The sequence below is a fragment of the Stegodyphus dumicola genome, chromosome 4, assembly GCF_044657685.1.
Source record: "Stegodyphus dumicola isolate Sdum_Otavi_A_Nest chromosome 4, ASM4465768v1".
Taxonomy (NCBI): Eukaryota; Metazoa; Arthropoda; class Arachnida; order Araneae; family Eresidae; genus Stegodyphus; species Stegodyphus dumicola.
Window position 1 is genome coordinate 45884966 of NC_140771.1, and position 21442 is coordinate 45906407.

General features: G+C 30.6%; 1 protein-coding gene across 1 annotated transcript in view; it reads right to left on the reverse strand.

The window, feature by feature from the left end:
* Positions 1-11598: 11598 nt before the first annotated feature.
* The window catches only part of LOC118189680 (nuclear factor NF-kappa-B p105 subunit-like), a 124284-nt gene continuing 114440 nt past the window's right edge, over positions 11599-21442 (reverse strand). The window contains exons 2-3 of the transcript XR_015040644.1: positions 12767-13038; positions 11599-11924 (exon numbers count right to left, since the gene is read on the reverse strand). The gene's annotated coding sequence lies outside the window, so the exon portion shown is untranslated. The remainder of the gene's footprint in view (positions 11925-12766; positions 13039-21442) is intronic.

A 21442-nucleotide genomic window follows, 5' to 3' on the forward strand; every position in this document is an offset into this window, starting at 1 on the left:
GAGCTTGCCATTCGCCTAAGAGTAACTTATTTACTTTTGAAATTTAATCAATAAATAAACGTGTTGCCGCTGTCAAAGATAAAACACCATTATCTTCCATGTTACAATGCGTTGCCGTTCAGGAAAGCGTAAGATATTTATCTTTCAAGTTTAATATGTCAGTAATTGATTCCAGTTACAAGCAATAAAGACAGACCTTAAAAATTTTTTTGTGCATTTTAATCTGATTAATTTAAATACAAATTAGGAAATACATAAAAATTTATGATATATTTAACCAGAAACATTAAAAAGTTTTATGAAATTTCAGTAGCTGAACTTTTAAAATCATTACATATTTTTTTCTTTTTTATAAAAACTATTTTAGGATTCTAGCTATTCATGAGGGTAGTGTTTTAATTACAGAGATAATATTTATCACAAAATGAAATTTCTTTTCCATTAATCTGTATTTTGTATTTTTATCATTTTTTAAAACCTGATTTATTCGTGTGTATGTGAAAGGGAGGTTAATAGGATATTTGAGTTCATCAGCAAGAACAGGGCATTCTGATTCAAAACCTAATAGTACTTGTTTCATTCTCAGTATCATTTGTCTGTGTTGCAGAAGTTTCGCTTCATATCTAGTTTCATCCTTAAAAACTTGCAGATGAAGTTACTCCTTTATAAAATGCTTTTTCTAGTTAATAACAATGTGGCAAATTCTAACTGAGTTCTTATTTTTCACGGATTAAATTGTTCTTCGATGCTTCATCATTAACGTCGTTAATCATCGACCACTTTCTTCATTAACATCTCCATCAATGTCATATTCTTTAACAACCTCCATCATTATAACACTCTTATTGTCTCTGAGTTTCATGTGCACTACTATTTTATCATTAGAAAAGTTTTTTAATGAAACTCTGAACCAAAAAAAATATTATCAGAATTAAAGCACCTTCATGCTGTTTCTGGCAAGGTATATTGGTTTCAATTCTAAGTGAAGCATATGTTTATATTTGTTATTTTTCAACAGAGTATAAATATTTAAGCCATTTCTTTCATTTCTCTACACACGAATTGTTAAATGATTATTATGCATATTTTATAATTTTTATGTGCAATTTTCTCGGCGACATGAGAATTTCTGTGACTGTTATCATTTTATTTACAAGCATCCGTCAGGGACCGTTAGACTAGGTACTAGAACACTGGTAGTATATCAGTCCACTGGTTTATAAGTCGACTTTATAAATCCATTGGAGACTGGCTGTATTCTGTGTTTTAGGCTTACGGTTTTGTCCACGTCACTTTTGTGCCCGTATCATTACGGGATCATAATAAAAGGATGCCTCCAAATGTTCTTGTATAAAATGTTCTTGTACATGTATTATTTTTAAAGAAATAAAATAGCGAATGTTAAAAAAAAGTTTGGCAGCACAAATAAAAGGATGCCACCACCAAATGTTATCCTAGTAATACTAATAGATGAAGCACGTTACCCTCTCCAGGCATGTATTTTTGATTCCGAAAAAGGTTTGTGGTATCAGCCTTGAAAGTGGCGAAAAGTACTTTGATATGTATTTTATCTGTAGTTTAAACTGCATTTAGGAATCATTAAATTGACTTTATTGCACATGAAATAATGTAATCTGGTTTTAATTTTTAAAGTCTCCTCTATGCTGCTATTGCTTATAATTGTATCTACCATTTTTAAAAAGAAAATAATAATAAATAATTTTTCATAAGTAATTGTCAGGAGCAAGGGTTTTACTAGTTATCGTTCGAAAATTTATGACAATTACAACTTTTCTCCCCATTTTGAGTCAAATATCAGAAATGTGTTGCAAACATCAGAAATGTGTTGAAATAAATTTACACATATAAAAAGAGTATTCTGAAATAAGCAGGTACTTTCTGATTGTCTTCGATTTCAACATTCCATGGAACTGCTCTATTTTATTGTATTTTCGAGTATACATCATAAAGTAGTAGAGTTGGTTTCCGTCTTATCTCAATGGAACACACGCGACAACAACCAACTCCGCATGCGCTTATATACATATGTTTTAATCTGGGGTGTATCCTGTCTTTTCATAAGAAGAATGCTGTTATACATGGCATTTAAAAAACGTTTACATTAATGAATGATTAGCATTAAACATATCAATATTCATTAAGCATTTATATATTAACACATAAAAATTATAAAATATGAATAATAAAAATTTAAATCTGACCAGTTTTCGGTTCTTCTGAGTACTGTAATATCTACTGCTATTCATAAAAAATTACATTAAGGATATCTGTATTATTTGGTTTATGGAAATAACAGTATACACTTTAAGTCTAAGATACAATCAAAAGTCTAGAAATAACACTTAAATTACAGTTATTGGAATTGAAATCATTTGAGTGTGAATTCTTACCTTCTATTTTTGACAGTAAATTCCTTAATAACGTCTTCATAAAATGAGGGCAATGGTTTAACTCCCAGAAGAAGTTGTTTTTCGATAGATAATATACTAAGTACACTTGATCTCTCTTGTGAATGCGTTACTTTGATATAATTATTAATTCTTCTCAATGTTGAAAAAGATCGTTCTACTGATGCAGTTGACGATGGTGTTTATAGAATGAGTGGAGATAATTTGAAAGATTCATTCATAATACTAAGAATATTGTTAGTATTCATTAGTATTCATATATGGTACTAGTTCATGTTCAGGTTTTTTCTCAAATTCAGCAAAAGAATATAACATAATCACCTCATTCTTAAGCTTTACAAAATCACATAGTTTTAGTGTGGAATGGCACTTAATTTGTTTAGTAATATGTCGGGAAAATTAGAATTATAAGAAGCAATGTTTCTGTTCATTCAGAAGTGTCATAAACTCAAGTTTAGTAAGAGAACAGAATCTTTCGGTTATTTGATTGGAATAGTGTCTAAAATCTCAAAGCAAAGTCGCCTGATTTTCATATTTGTCAATACACATTCTCTTTACTGACAATTCATTTGTCTTTTGTGCACTGGCTTTTCTTCACACTGCTTCGAAACTTCTTCTTTGTGACGAAAGGATATATTGAAATTTTGTGATTTCTTTTGCTCAGTAAGAAATATGAAGGGTTTTCTTTCGTAAAATCTCAAAAAATGTATCGGAGTGACAAAATATCATTGAAAACACCTCCAGGAGTAAACGAATTTTACATTCAGCCAAAAATTTAATGAACCCGAGTGCTTGTGAAAAATGTATCGGGGTGACAAAATATCATTGAAAACACCTCCAGGAGTAAACGAATTTTACATTCAGCCAAAAATTTAATGAACCCGAGTGCTTGTGAAACATATAAAGTATCCCAATCAACGCAGTTCTCTATAATGCTTTCAAAAACATAGTTAACTCTTTTTTTTCATTTCATCACTGTATTAACAATTTTTGAGCAAAAGTTCTATCTTGTAGGGGTAGGTTTAAGCAGCTTCTTCTCCATGAACTATTTAAGTGAATGAGTTACTTTTGTAGATGTTGAAAAAAATGCAGACATACCTAGACAATATTTAAAATAACATGAGGCATTCCATATCAGTGCATGCAGATTGTTGCAAAACCAAATTTAAATCATAGCTGTAGGAATGTGCGAACATGGCTTGAGAACATTTTTCTTCTACTCGTATCTGGAATCCAGTTACTAGCTCTACCATAACTGCTGCTAAATCGTACAGCTCTGTCCAGTAAATTTTGATTTAAACTGAAATTTTTTGCTATTTTGTAAACATGCTCACATTGTGATTTAGGAAAACGATTGGTACTTACGTCTGAGAAACCTATAAATATTGCTTGGGGTTGTCCTTTATCATTTTCTTATCTGAGGCATGTAGATAATTGTGACTTATTGAACGAATCTGTTGCTTCGTCTAGAAGGACTGAAACAAACTGAGAATTCGCCCTTTCGTTTTTTATAGCATATATGAGAACTTTTGAAATGCACTTTATAAGATCATTCCGAATTGCTGGTGATGTCCCACATAAAACTGTATTTTCTTTCAAGGGATTATCAAGCATAGCATCATGCAAGCTGAGAACATATAGAAATTCTATGTAGTTTCCCATATTTATTGAATGTATGGACTCATCATGGCCTCTAAATGGCAGCTCATGCTTTGCCAAGAAGCACACACAATCTATCAATCGTTTTAAAATTTCCTTGTTTTTTGTTACGGCCTCATTATGAGTTTATAGATATTTACTTCTGTTGAAACTGGAGATCTCTTCTTGATTGCCCAAATGTGGAAAGCTGTAAATTTGCTTTAACATGACCAACAGATTTTTCATGTCTTGAGATGAATATTGATAACACGTTCAAATCGCTAATCCTCAGTCCACACACTTGTCTTATAAACACCAAACAGCTGACAAGGCCAGCATAGCAAATTTTCTTTAACACCACAGCCAGCTAAACAGCTCATGTTCTTGTACTGAGCAGCTTGTAAATGTCTTACAACTTCCTGATTTTATTCTTATGTTTACAGTATAAATTGGTTAAAGAAGGGCAAGATTGCCGTTTGTGATTATCTCTTTTATCCGAAGTCGAAGGCTAAACGGTTTCTGAATTAGATCTTTTTCACATCCTCCATTCCCTGTATAGCCAGCCATTCTTAAAATGTTTTTGGAAAACGTTAACATTTAAACCTTTAGAATAATATTTTATTCAAACTCAGAGAAGCTAAGAAATGAAAAATTAACCAGACTTAAATCGAATATTCATTATACAGTGATGATAAACTTTTAATCAAAAATTATTATGACCGCCATAGCTAAATCGCACTTAAGCGAACGAAATTATAGGTACTCTCTTTTGTGTAGCTGCGGAGTTACCGCGTGCAGATGAGTCGAAATCTATGGTTTCTGATTGATAAAGTATGTATTCTCCCTTTTTCCGTCATTTCTCTTGAGGTTGAAGTGCACTCGCAAAGCAGACCCCAGTTAAATTTCTCGGCGCTGATGCCGTCCAGTCAGTATAATACAGACTTATTCCGTGCTTTTCCCCATGATAACAGTTCAGCTGCGCATGCGCAAAAATATAGGGTTACTTTAAATGTGTCATATTTGGCGCTTTATCGCAAAGAAAATAATTTCAATTATTTAGGAAAACGAGTAAGCATTGCCGAGAAAATGAATGATTCGTACTAAGTTTATATGTAGATTATATAATTTTCTTTTAATTAATGTTATTTATCCTCATCGTTAGAGCCTTTAATCCAAAAAATTGTTTGAAAATTTCAGGCTGTTTATGTCAGAGGACATTAAATATCGTTTCGAAAAGAAAAATAGTGTAGAAAATTAACAAACTTTTGAAGATGCTTATGATTAGTTTATGGTTTTTTCCTCATATAGTGATAAACTCGTATGAAAATAAAGTAAATAAAAAAAAAAAAAAAAAAAAAAAAAAAAAGAATCGTTTGCCTGAAAGAAAAAATTACTCATGTATTGAGTAGTAAACTTGGAAACCTTTTTTCAATCAAAATTTTATGTCAGTATGTATGTTACAGTAAACCAAACAGAAAATATAAACTACATTCAGGAAGTAAATATGCATGATTTGTATGTATAGATAATAAATCAAAATATATTATATACATTTTGTATACATACATTTCTGAACACTATACGTTTCTGAATGCAGTCAGAAACATGTTTATAGAAATCAGAGCACACCTCTGATTTCTATAAACACTAACATGCAGAACTCAAATACAATATTAACTTTCCTCAATAAGTTGAACTTTACATTATTAGAACTTTTTAAACACTCTGTTTAATTTCAGTTCATGAAAAACTATATTTTTCTGCACAATTAAGCTTATTTTGATTGTAGATAATTTTGTAGTTTACTTTTTTTTTTCTGCAGATAAATTAATATAAGTAGCCACACATATTTCCATAAGATTTTATTCCTTATATATATATATTGCATAACATCTGAAAGTACCAAGAATGAGCCCTGTAAAGCAGAGTACTTTTTTAAAAATTTATAGTTTAAATTAAGGATTCCCAGCCTTTTTCTTCATTAAGCCTTTTATATTTTTCTCTATAATATATAGCATACAACATAATAACAATACAAATAATTGTGCATACATAGCTTAAAGATTATAGAACTAGACTAAAAATATGCATAAAAGATTTGCAGAAAAAAACTTTTTTTTTTTTTTTTTAGGTTTATGCTTTATTATTATTTGAATTCTTATTATTTTGAATTTTAGAGATATAAACAAGATGCAAAATAAACTTGCAAAAGATGCAAAATCACAGATTCTAATTGCCCCAAAATTCAATTTTAATAAATGTAATAGCTGCACTTGATGTATTGAAATTTTTTTTTTTCAGCTCATTTAGACATATTCAGCTAATTTCTTGTTTAGTGTAGAAAATTATTGACTTGACTAAAGCTTCTCTCCAGTAGGTAACAGGAAAAAAAATTCTATAATATTGGTTTGGTAACATCTTTAATTTTGGGATATTTCTCTCGGATGATTTATAAATTACCAAACTTAGTGCACTCATATGTTTTGAATATGACTTGATTTATTTGTATATAAGGTTTTATATCATTTAAAAATTAATTATATTTTTTTATTAATACTTTTTTTTTTTACAGTCAGTGGGATTTTGATTGTGCTGATCAATTGTCATTGCATATTTGGATATTGAATCATTGACCATCATAGAGCCCCTTTAAAAATTCATCAACTCAAATGAGAAACCCTAGTCTAACTAATAAATATTATTTTAAAACATTTTTAATATTAGAATTCATTTTAAATTGCTAAAGGTTTTGCACAATATCTCTTCATAAACCATTTTTATAATACCCAGAGGCGTAGCTAGGTTTTTCAGCACCAAGGGACAGCTAAAGATCTTGCACCCCTTTCTGTGTGCCAAGAATGAAAAACATTTCATTCTAAAATTTCGTAACATCAGTTTGGCGCCCCTGGATGCTACACCCAGGGACAGATGCACCTCCTTGCCCCACCCTAGCTACACCACTGTAATAATCTTTTGGTAATTATTTTAAGTAAGATGAGATTAGATTGGAATATGATAAAGCGCTTTATATTTCTATTGAGAATAAAGGCATTTGTGGAAGACTTTTTAGGCAGAATGTAAAAAGGACAAAGTTGAGCCAGCCCATTTTTTTGCCAAAATATAATTAATGCTAAACCAATATTTCAAAACTTTAGCCATTCCACCATTTAAATTTATATCAGGAAATATTGCTAACAATAAAACTTAAAATAATTGCTCAAATTATTACACTTATCTCAGTATAATATGAAGAATGTATAATAAATTAAAAAATTTACAGGTTTGGATGTTGTATCCATCAAAGAATGAAACCAGTCTATAATGCTCATATGACAATACTAACTAATGCTTATATATTTTTAATTATATCCAAAAAGTACATTTTTCTATGGGATATCTATGAATGTTCTGAGGCAATATCAATGATGCATGGCACACTTAGATAAGGACTGAATTCAGTTTGGGCAATTCCTAGCATTAAAATTTGTGCCTTCTGGATTGATTTTCATTCCTGAATTATGTGTGATTGATTCTTAATCCTATAATTACTGAATGACCTCTGGCATTAAATTCAGAAGCCTGTGGTTTTTCTGTCGTTGAATTTTCTTTGAATCTTCAGTTCTAGTATGGGCAGAGACCTGTTGCAGTTACATGATTTCTTCAGTTAACATATGACATCAGATATTATTTTACCTCATAGGCTGCTTTAGAAATTATTATTATATATTTCCTCTTTTTTCCCAAAGCAGAATGTAAAATGGCATATTGAAGGAGAAGTTTTCATGATGTCTGCACGTACATAGTATGTATCTTACAGAACTCAAAACTGATTAGCCACAGGACATTAAAATTTTGTACAGTCAAAAGTCGTTAATTCGGACCTCAAAGCTACAAACTTTCTGCCCAAGCGTCGCGTTCATGCATGCGCGTAAGACTTTTACGGCTGCAAATATGCGTGTGCGCATGCGCGCAATACGTTTACGCTTGCCCATTGAATGTATAACGGATGGTATAAGCTAAGCTAAAATTATCTAATTCAGTTAATGTTGCAGATTGCATTGTTCCTGAATCTTCGAATTGGATCCGCCTTATTATTTTTTGCAGACTGTTAGAGCAATTTTATAAAAGTAAGCTTGAACTTTCGATTACGTCAAATAGAATTTCCGATATATATTTACTAATATATAAAGGATCTACAAAGCAAAAGTATGTTTCGAAGTTCATTAAACAAAAAGTGGAATTGCTACAAAAAATGGATATAGGCATATCCTTTGTTTATCTAAACTTTAACATTTGTTTATCTTTAACGCCGCGGCATGCAATGAATTGGAAGTTGATCTGACAGCACTATCTTTATCTTCAGGGCAGATGTTTTTATTTTATTTGGCTTATAATTCCTTACTAAATGCAGTATTTCATCTCGATGTACTCCGTCTTTGATATGATATAAATCAAATTCCTCGTCATTATAATTCGCTTCCGATAAAGAAGAAAGTGATACAGAGGTTATTGAAAACGAAAAAATTTCGATTGACAAATTAGTCGGTATTCTCGACACAGCAATTATGGGACTTTAACAGCGGAACTTTGCAACTGAAGAAGAAATTATGTCTGTTTATAGAATTAAAGAGAAAGTATTATCACATAAAACGAAGCAACTTAAACAACTTACATTGAAAGAAATGTTTAATAAAGTAAACAAATAAATATTAAGCTTTTTTTTTTTTTTTGTAAATTTTGATACCCTTTAGATCATAATTGTTTTTTATTTCATAAATTATGGTTTAATATTTTTAATTTTATAATTTCTGCATGCCATCTTACCAGATTTAAACTGATGATCTATAATCCAGAATTGCCGAAGTCCCAACGAGTCCGGATTAACGACATTTGACTGTATATAGGACTGCTATACATACAGTTGTGTTCCTTGCTTCTATTGCAATGAGCAAAACTGAATATGTGTGTATATATGTATATACACATGCCTGTTTACCTGGCTTGAAAGTACTTCCCCAGCCTTTATTTTTTGCAATCATTGGTCGTAGTCATGTACTTCTAACCACAGAAGTGTTTTAAATAAAATTTATTATGTCTTAGCAGTATTAAATTTTAAAAAATTAATCTTTGTCAACTAACGAAATCTTAATAATGTCTATGTAGTTAGTCTAACAATATTTAATGTCAGTTTACTGTTGTAAATATCCAATAATATTTAATATCAGTTTATTGTTGTAAATATCTAACAATATTTAGCATCAGTTTATTGTTGCAGCAAAAAAAGTACATAATTTAATACGCCATAGAAAGAAGTCATGTGGTATCCAAATCAGATTTTTTAAAATTTGGTGACTTAAATGGTATACCATCGCATTAGTAAATATGAATCTAGTAAGTGCTTACTTAGACATTACATGCACTAATGAGATTTCCATAACAATGAATTTACTAATTTTGGTGTAAATGTACAGAAGATACACACATATTATGTACATATAATAAATAAGAATGAGGAAATACCCTCTAGTCTGGATAGCATATGGTTTTCACAAAAACTGAAGTCATACTTCACGCTCTTGTTTTAAATATTTACGTTCTGGAAAATTTTAGGCAAATAAAATGTAAAAAATTTATTACATTTTTTATACTCTAAGACAAGATCTCTGAACTTGGTGATCCTACTTACTCAAGAAAATGCTTTTGCAACCCTGAATATATATAAATTAGGAATATGAATTAAAATATCTGGTGGTGATAAATCATACAAAAAAAAAAGGCTTCCATAATATAAGTAAATCTAATTTTACCATGTATTAAATACAAATATTCATATTAATGGGTTACAGCTGATTGAAAAGTAATTAAGGAGAAATAGAAAGCAATAATATTAAATTGTTTTGCAAAAATTCCTTCTGTTACGGAAAGCATAAAGTCCACAAAGAAAGGTGATCAGATTGTACATTTCGATAATATATATATTTACATTTCAAACGTTAATAAAATGGTTCAAAAATAATCTTAAAAATATGTCAATACCCTCTGTATTTTTATTTAACATCAAATTCAAGACAATGTTTATAAGATAGTCAATAAATTATATCTGTAAAAAATAAATAAAATAGAAGTTATTTGTGTGTAATACAGCCTTATTTTACATGATTTATTTGGTTTCTAAATTCTATAATTCATAGAACGTTTGCAGTGAAGTAAATGTCTTTCAAATATTAGTGATGAGATTTTAAATGCTTTATGTGCATTCCTCTTATTTCATGATACATATTCAAGCAATACTCTGACTCAGCTCACACATACTGTAATATTTCTTAGCTGATGGTAACTACAGCAGTTATAACTGACAGTAGGGAATATAAACATTATCTTTTACATAATTCACAAAAGAAAAAAAAAATCATTGGGCATTATGCTGGGAGAACTCTGTGGCGATCTTTAAATAGTGCTAAGTAATGTTGACCAATCCAACAATATAATAAACCATCATTCAGGTAGATGGTTATCTCACTGTGTCAATAACATGCTGCCCAGATGCGATAGTGGTTAATGATGCTGATTGTCGTACCAAAGGGCCCAATTTCAAATCCCTGAAAAGGCATGAATGTTTGTATTCATCTTGAGTGCCCCTACATAGCAAGGATGCACTCAAAGTACATGGTGAACTGGTCTTGAGAGGCTGGCTCGTACTGCAACCTGGGATGATTTCCTTCAGAACTTAATTCGGGATGGAAACTTGACAGTTGGCAAGGCTCAGCAATACTTAATATGATTACTTGAATGCCAGCCTTGCTTCAACCTGTACTTGTGTCAATAAGGTGCTGACCAAACAGGCTAGTAGTTAGTGATGCTGACTGCCGTTACCAAAGGGCCCAGGTTCGAATCCTGGAGAAGGCATGGATGATTGTAAGCATAGTGTCTGTGTGGTAAGGGATCACTAAACACACAAAGCAAGCTAAAATCATCTCAAGAAGTTGGTGGTAGGGGATGAGGGGCAGGAGACCATCGGAATTCCATTTAGAGTGGAGTTTAGCAATCAGCAAGGCCCCATAATACCTACTTGAATGCAAAGGTGCCAGTCTTGCTTCAACCTGTATGAATAAGGTACAGCCTTATCTTACTTGAAAATGAATTATTTTTTTGAGGAAATAGCAATAATTGTGATAAATAGTAAAGTAAACTTTTTCACCTCAAACTACTGCAAGAAGCCATCAAAATAAATTACTAGTCCAAGCAGTTGATTCAATAAGCTACAGAATAGTCTTAAGTGATAAAAATACTGTACATATTTTTTATTAATACTACATATTAAGCTTTTGTGATAAGTTATGTATGGTATTAAATGAAGAAATCAAGACTAGAATCTCATGCACATTTCATATACTCAGTTTTTCAATATTTCTAGGGTACTGATAAAATTAAATTTATAATATTTGTCTAAGTTTCTGAAAGTACTGTGAACACAGAGAAAATTTTACAGTATATTAAATGAGGTGCATATATGAATTAAGCAGTTCAAATATTCACTTTTGGAATAATTTATTAATGAAATATTACAGATGATGTAATATATACAATAATATAATTAGATACTAATTATCATGACAAATGAAAACTGGCAACGCGTTCTGAAGAATAGTCTTGTATATATGCTGAAGAGAGCAGTCACTTGGTGAGGTATTGAGATCAGAGGCACATTTTATTAATCTCTTGAAAGTCATATTTAAACTTCAGTTGTTCCAGCTGAGGTCAAGGATATATGAACTGTTTTACAAAACGAGTACTTCTTAAATGCTTTTCTAGATCCGATTCTGTTTTTACATAAAACTTGCATATAGTTGTTCAGACCTAAAATATAAAGGGTGAAAAAGGAAGTATGTAAATAACTGATAGGAGCAGATAAGTAATAATTAAAGATACCTATAGATGTAATGCATAAAATTTCTAAAAATATTAATAAGGTATTTCATATTTAATCTCCCTATACACTATTTTCATAACGTGCCCATTAAAGTAATAAAAAAAAAGCAACAAAGATAAAAAATATATTTTAATATATATAGTGCATGGACTTTAAATCTAATAGTAAATTATTTGTACACTTAATTCTTTTAGAGGGCCAATGAATTCAAAATCAGATATATATTTTTAATGGATAAATTTATCCCAAAATGTACAATTTCACAATTTTAATACTTCTAATATAAAAAATTAAAGACAATTTTTCATATATAAAAATAAAATAGTTTGATTATAAATAAAGTAACTACTGTTCTAAATGCAACTTAAATCCAAAAATTTGCAGATGTAATCCTCATTCATAAATTTTATCAAACACATCCTTAAATTAAAATATTAAACATCTGAAATTTATCTAAATTAACCAATTTAGGTTCATAATCACTGAACATACATCAAAAGACCCAAGCATACATACTCAATAAGCATACATCAACATATATATTGACACAATAAAGTGTGTATTTAAAAATTAAATGAGCTTACATAAAACAAAATTCATCTACCTAGATTTACAACTATCAGAAAACAGCTACAATTGTTGACGAAAAACAGTGTACAGATTTATTCTTTATCAACCTTAGGTCGAAAACAATTGCGAACATCAATAAAAAGAAATTGAAAGCAAATGCATAAATTTACCATAAACAGAAGAAATTAAGTAAACGTACTGCCTTTTTCAATAAAATGTGTTGAGATAATCTTCAATTACCCCTGGAAGATTTCACAGATAGCCTTTTTCAAAATCGAACCTCCGTATTTTCTGGCGGGAAAATGAAACTCCTTTGGCGCAATCTATGGCGAAATTTCAGACAGGGGGAAGGCAAGGAACAAGTCTGTTATTAATGTGACCGGTAGCATACAAGGTCTTCTTGGAAGGGGATGAAGTCCTCGAGAACAAAGTAGTCGCCCAGTACGTGTCATTTCTTAAATTATTTCATCACTGAAAGATGGATTTGTTATTTCCTCTTTAGAGATATAGCAATTATTATGTCACTACAAAACAATTGAAAAGAGAAATTATAAAGAACTTTTTTTTAAATGTAACTAATAAGCAGATAATTTTTTTGAATTATGCATTTTGTTTCAAATTTATAGAAAAGATATTCGCCTTAATTTTACAAAATAATATTTTATCATATGGAACTTTGAAAGAAGTAATAATTGAGCCTTAAATTAAACGCGTAGTACTACGCAAACTTCGCAACTATTGTACTGAAAAACAGTGATAAATTGATCTAAATTCAGTGGTAAATAATTAATATTCTGCCCTTGTAACTTTGGCGCCACAGCATGCAAAAGCCCCATATGCAGTTCAACAGCAGAATTACAAAGTATTTAAAAAAGCGTATACTATTTAGAATTTTCGGTAGACAGTCTCGCCTACTGGATATAAAAATGCTTTTCCCTAGAGTGTTGCCGCTGCTCGCTTTGAAATTGTTGAGTTTGTTAATCAAAAATTCGTTAAAGATTTATAAACTATAAAATAGATAATAGAACCAATCCGAAATTCAAAATTCGAGTTTCCAGGTGCCCATAATGAAAAGTACTACATTATTCATAATTTTATGGCTTTAATCGTTGTTTTCTCACAGTGAGAGAAACTTGCACACACTCATGCAGCTTCTTCTTTATTTAATTTCTTTAAATATAATATAGGGCGATACTATTTGGTGGCAACAATTTGAAAAATGATACGCCGTTTATAGTGATTCAACGCAAAATACCATTCGAGACTAATATTCCTTTTGGGCTAAGAAAAAGGATGTCAACACAAAAAACAAAATTTGTTAAAGTCCATCATGCTGGTTTTAAAAATATTGCAGTTTTTTTTGTTGAATTTTATGTAGTGTGTGTAAAAACGCGATTTTTAATAATAAAGTTAGAAAGAAAAAAAAGTTGTTTTCGCATGAGTGAGTATAAGAGCAGAATTGTAAACTGAGACCTCAGCGAGGGATAAAAAACATTAACAAAACTTATGGTGCGACGTTAAAGTCTGAATCCTTTTATATTTTTTTTGTTTTGTTTTTCCCTATGTGTAACGTAAACAAATCAGTTTTCTTATATAACTATGATTCTACGATGCAGTATTCTTGGATCATATTATACCCTGCGGCTTTTAAAATCGGAATAATTTGTTGCCGAAGCCCACCGAAGCAAGTTGCTTCGATTTCTGTCCGTGTACCACAGCCTTGAAAAGTCACGAAAGAACATATGAATTTTAAAAACTTAGTTTAATCATCATTTTTCTGGTAAACTACTTGATCCTTGCATCAAGAGTAATTTGATAACACCTTATACCCTTAAATTTTCTTAACAGAAATAGTTTCAAAATTATTTGTTTCCTTTGAGAGATCATTAGGAAAGTCCGTTTGCAATATATGCAATGCTGAACTTGTTTTGTCAAAGTGGAGTATGTTGATCAAGTGCAGAAGGATCTTTTCGTGAGGTCAAATACCTTGACATTCGTGAACGAGCTATTGGAGCAATTATAATGTGGCGTGTTAAAACTTGTCGGTCTGTTCGGAAAAACTTCCCAGCAGCCATATTAAAGGAAAAGATTGTGTTCTTAGAAGAGGCCAATCAATGAAATTTTAACACAATTAGAGGTCAAGTGGAGAATGATTTTTAGGTCTCTCCCGTCTAAAATGCTAAAAGGAATGTCACAAAGAGCTCCAAACGGTTTAAACTTCCGTGTCCTACAAGAGGAATCCCAAGCAGAACCTCGGACAGCTACCCAGGCGACTTCATGTCGCAAAGGAATGTCACAAAGAGCTCCAAACGGTTTAAACTTCCGTGTCCTAGAAGAGGAATCCCAAGCAAAACCTCGGACAGCTACCCAGGCGACTTCATCACAATACATCACTGAGATCTCAAGCGAGGAATCCATGGAACCAATAAGTGCTGTCTCTCGGAGATCTATTTGGGGCCTTTGAAATGCCAGAACATCATGCTGACTTTCATGCTAGCACAAAAAAGCCATGATGTTTTGTGCGCATGCTTGCTACAGGATAAGGCTTCCTGCTTTACTATCTGCCTTCCTAACCTTTATCAGTTGATAGCATGCTGACTTTTACATCACAAAAATATACGGGTCACCACATTAAAGTTATTACGTTTCAGAACATTATATCTCCCAACATTAATGTGAAAAAATTTATATTCGAAAAAAAATTGAATTTCCGTTGATAGACATTCGACTTTAGCACACATTCCTCATTAATCCTTTAAAGACCAAAACGTCCGAGACATTATGCCATCCAAAGGACCAAAACCTCCCGATACGGCCGAAATTGCAATGTTGTTTTCTTCCCTCCCCTTAAGGTATGCAATAGCAGGTGCAGTTTCCCCAAATGCATTGTATCAGTTTATTGCAGGCAACTAAAAGTCTAATGGAAGGTTATTTGTTAGAAACCAGAAAGGATGTTACTTGAAATCTTCACCCTCTTTGTGCATTAATGGACGAGGAGGGAAGGAAACGGACGGGACGGGTAATGGACACGGACGGGCGGTATTTTAAGCATACAGGCTAGAGAAGACTCGCAGAATTTCTAAGGGCTAACGAACAGTTCCTGAAACTTGAAACTGTCAGAGTTGAAGAAGAACTTCGCAATCATAGACACAAACGTCGGAACACGCACACGAAGAACACAAATGAGTTTTCCCTAAAGGTAGGTTCGATTTCTAATGGTTTGAAGGATGCACATCTAATGGTTTGAAGGAATGCACGGCATATCAGCCGGTGCATTGATTATTTAGATACTTTGTAACAAATTTATCATGCCTATATTTTAATCTGTATTAATGGCAATATACATTAGTAAGCAAACATCCACATTTTCTATATTTATTTATTTGCAATTATAATTTATCTAATTCTACAAATTTCACTTTTATTCTGATTTTATCAGTATGAAATGAATTTATAGCATAAAATGATGTCATAATAGGAAGTTTTTGGCTATTTCCAAGCAGTTATGGTCTTGAGATGACAATATTCTTATTCACTTTTAAAGCAAGTTAAAGGAACTAAGAAATTAATTAAGAAATTATTAATAAGAAATTAATATTTCGAGACAACAATGTTATTTCTAAGATGAAAATAATCTAGATTCTTTAATTTTGGTACATTCAGTAATTTTTCTATTAAGTTTTGACAAAATAACCCAAATTTGCAGTCAACATTCTTTAATAATATATCTAAAGTACTTGTTTAAGTATAACAATGCGGAATTTCAAAACGTTTTTGTTTAAAAAATGTAAATAACTTTACAGAAATTCATTTTGAGGGCAGATACTTTAAGGATAGTTATCAAGCATTGTTGAGGCATTATTCAAAGAAGAAAAAAGTTATCTCGAAATTATTGCACTGCTGATACAGGAATATGAAGGAGAAAATTTTAACTCTAAAATTCTTTTCATAGTCAGCAACCAAACATGGAAAAACAGAAAAATGATTCGAGCTATCTTACTGCACTGAAATTGGAAAATTTAAGCTTAAAAGCTGCCTGTAATTATTAGATGCTCAAATCACAAAAAAAGATTTGATAAATAGTCTACTTATCGCAGTTTAAAAATTCATTTAGAATGCTCGAAGTTGTAACTTTCTGCGTCATTTTTAATTAATTGATTCCGAAAATAAAAATTTTGTGCCCATTTTTAAGAATTCGCTGGATTTTGATGAATAATTAGCACAGAAAAGGGAATGTTTATTCTTGACTTAGCTACTTTTACTCGCTTAAAAATCAAAATAATCTGAATCGAGCTTAATAACCGAGAATTTTCAAATTTTCGAATTTTTCTTTCTGTTATAGACTAATTTATATATAAAAGGGCTATTTTACATAAATCTCTTATTTTTATTTCTAATTTTAAAGAAAATAATGCATGAATAATTTTAGGAAAATAATCATCAGTGGTTTCGCGCCTGTTACTTTCTCTGCACGAAATTTAATATGTTTAAAATTCATTGCACATTTTATTTAATGTGAAAATAAGTATGCATGAAATCTAAATTATTATCATAGAGATAGACTCCAGGAAAATTGTCATTATTTAAAACTAAATTTAAAATTTTGCAAAATTCCGTTTTAATGATTCTTAATAAAAATCCTGTCTATTTTAAGAGCAGTCTACGATGGTACGTATGTACTCATCACCTTAAATGAAAACATGCACATAGTAACACCTTTAAAAACATACTACAACCTGCAAATCCTCATTTCTAACGTCTGAAAAGTAAAATATACTACTAAAATAAAATAATTAAGCATATTGCTGTGTTCTATGGGTTTGTGGATTTGGAATATATGATGATAACACTTGATGAAAAATCAAAACTTAATTTATTTACGAGTAAGCACTATTACACAGGGCTGTTTCAAAGACACGTTTACAGTCGTCGAAAAACTAAGATAATCGGCGATTTCGTGCCAGATCTGACAATCCTGTCTTTCCCTGTCACTTTTTGGCAACCTCGCTTTGTGGAGAAGCTATTTCACCGCCGCTGGGCATTTCGCAACAATATGAAAATCCTTGCAAAAATTCCGCTTCTCCTTTTAAATAAAAATAACACCTAAGTTGTCACCTACGTGTAAAATTAAAAAGTTTTTATTATTCGATGAACTTCAAACTTAATTAAAAAGGATTTCAATTTTAGAAGTTTTCGTTTGTGTCTCTATTCTCTTATAAATGTAAGTGGCATATACAGGGAAATAACTATGGTACAATTTGAATAAATTTAAAAACAGAAACATAAATTTTCGCTTTGCAGTCTACGTCTGGTATAAAATTTTATCGTAGCCATTTGATTGCGAAAACGTACACATGAAGCAGAAGCAGAAATTTTGCAATCAACCAGCTATGGGGTATCAGGAATCTGTTTTATTTATCACACTCATGGTATACGATAGGATAATACTTTTTACAAAATGTTAGAGAAAACTTTAAAAGCAGCACAGTCGTATATGATTAGAATTCACAATGTCTTGTTAAGTATTGCCATACATTTTTCATTTTTTTCAGTCTTTTATGAGTTCAGCATATCAACGTTCAGTTTTCTTAGTAAGGTGGCTTACAAAACTTCTTTTTATCTTTTTATAATTAAGGTTTTGTGTGTTCATTTTATTTAATGAGGTTTCGCGACTACTCATTTTCAAATTGTTGAATTTGTTAACCAAAAATTCATTAAAGTTTTGCAAAATTTTAAATAAATAATAAAAAACATAAATCGTCCTTCTATGAAAATATTGAAAATTTGTAATTAGACAGATTCTGAATTAAAAATGAATTTTTACTATTTAAATCCATCCGACACAAAAGTAAGAAATGAATATTCTTAACAACAGCATCTATTTTTTTTTTTTTTCAGGTACCTTAGTTTGTTAATCAACAACAGACAGATTCGGTTTGAAAGATAAATATCTTATGTTTTGCCGAATGGAAAGTGAAACTACTCATTTAATAGCAATTCCAGGGAACATCTCATTTCGAGATTAAAAGCCCCTTTTCGGATAAAAATCTAAATAAAATGTCTTTTTAAAAGATTAATTTTTACTTTATTGAGAAATGTGCTTTTACAATGTCGGTAACAAATGAAAGATTATATGCATCGTTCGATTGGCAACGGGAGCTGTTTATTATGAACCTTATTTCACGCAAATTGGAAATAATAAACGCTCCGAGGAGTTTATTTTAGCAAGGTTCATTTAAGAGCTGTTTAACAAGCTAACATTTGTTTACTCCGAGAAGAAGAAAAATTTGCCGACTTTCTGCAGTCTGGGTAAATGATATTGTATTACGTCTAAAGAGATAATGTTAGCAAACGAGTTTTCTAGTCTGTGCGTTAACGGATAAAACACTGCTTACCAAAACCAAATTATCTCTTACAAATGAACAGATTTTACTTGCAGATTGTCACAGCTCTCTCTCTGAACTACGAATTCTCACGTAAACTCAACCTAGTCTGTGATCTAGTTTAAATTCAGCCTGATTTGTATTCTGATGATGGCCAATAAATGCAATAGAAATTACAGGAAAGAGTTAACGTAAAAATGATGTATTAGCTAAGGTAAACTTGACAAGCTACTTAAATTTAGATAAGATGCATTTTACGGTGTTAATAAGGTGCTTATCGTTTCAATCTTTTGCCATTTCTTTTTATTATAAATTACAAATAATTTGATATATAAGCATTGGAATTGAACTTTTGTCGATAGAACTAGGGTATTTATTTGATCCGAACGATGAAACTTTATATTCGCTAGCGACTCTAGGCCAGTTGCTGCTATTATAGAAGTTAACGGCTATTCATTTTTCGTATTCTAATTGAAGTTTTGTACAACAAGTAAGTTTGTTATTAAAAAATAAAAATAAATAAATAAAAATATGATAAAAATAGTTAACCTTTTAGGATTTTTGGAAAATTAATGTTTAAGGGTAAAGCAAAATTTTAATTGTAACTTATTCAATTAGTTTGAATTTTGTTTTGTTCTTCTGCCGAAGATGTATTCTTGTCCATACTCGCCTAGCATCAGTTTGGTAAAATCATCTTCATTAGTTTAGGTAAAGTTTGACTTTAAGATCAGAGATACGGCTTTTTATTTAGAATGAAAGTGTTACCTTTGATTAATTTATTATGAGAATTTAAGAAATAAGCACAGAAGTAGATAATTTGTTAATTATTTATATTTTCCCCACGCTGTTTTAGAACTTTCAACCTTTTGAACTAAAAAAAAGAATCACTTAATTCATATTGTTGCGATCTACGGCTTTTTTTAATATCTCTTTAAATGAATATTCCAACTAAATAGGAAGATATTAATAACGAAAATCAGCTACCAAAATCATCACAATAAATAGTACATGCTGCATAAAAAATTGCTGCAAATAGCTCAAAAAGAACGCAGATATTAAGCAATTTCTCCTTAACTCACGAGAAATATTATTAAGTTCCTCAAATCACTCTCACAGGGTTAATTCTAAATCGCAATTCAGTTAACCTCTAAATCTCGCAAATTATTAAAAACTAACTTCCTATTTACACTTGGATGCTAAGCTTATTACAATACTATGTATAAATTCAGTAATCTCATTAATAATAACTATTGGCTTAAGGGTAAAATTTACGTGTAATTTCGGTCCATCTATCTTCATCAGAAAGAAGAAGTACAGTTACTGAAGAATATTTTTAAAATTTATTACATATAAAGATACTCTTTGTTTTCGTAGGTAAGTAACATATTTTGATTTCAAAAATGAGCTTTCTGTCTTTATAATATTTATACATATCCTCCAGTCCACAATCAAACAAAAGGAAGACGTTTCGTGAACATGTCTTTGTTGAAAAATTTATAATCGGATAAAGATCTAAAATTCTTTTAAGATTTAATGCTAATTTCAAAGAGAAAATGTCAAGAATTCTACGAAACATGTTATTTAAAAATTAAAAAAAAAAGAAACTAAAATAACACAATTAATAATTTTAAATTGTTCCGTTTTCAGTCTTTTTCATTTTTTAACATCCACATGCCTACTATTTTAAACTTTTTCTAGTTAAGGAAATGTATTTTAACTACCAGGAGTTACTAATTTAATAATTTTTTTACGGAAATGCATTAATTTGGGTAATATGAGAGAAAACTTTCGAAAAAAATAAGAAAACTTGCGTTATTTTAGAAAATATTCGAAAACAAAGAAAGAAAAACAAGTTATTTAGGCATTTTCTTTCAATATTTATACCTCAAATTCTCAGCAAAACTGGAAAAATGAATTTATGTATTGTTACGAATTTGGTATTTAAAAAGCTAATGTTAGTTCAATTATAAATTAAATGGTTTTATTTCTCGCGCAGTGCAGCGCGTGACGAATATTAAAAGAAAGCTAAACCGGAAAAATTAAAAATATAAGAGCGCGTGCGTTAAATAAATAAATATCTCTTTTTGATTTCGAGAAAGTACTGGAAAATTCTAGCGCGTGATTTTAAAATCTTATAAAAGGAGGAAAACATCTCAGTTTGTAGTAGTTGCTTAGTTTGTTGTTTAAAAAAACTACTGTTGTTGATTGTAGCGAATTCGTGGATTAGCGTTCTTTAGCTGTTTTGAATTACGTTCTATTGGACATTTGAGTAGTTAAAAGAAAACTACTGTGAGATATTGTAATACTGCGTGATAATTTGAGAAAATTTAAGCATATTTGTTGTGATAATAATAAATTTTTGTTCATTTTTTTTTCATCGGACTTGTGCATTCATTTCATAACGAACCCGTACGCACGCAACAATTTTTGGTGTCAGAAGTGGGATTTGAATGCCAATAAAAAGAGCGATGGAAGAACAATTCAGGCAAATG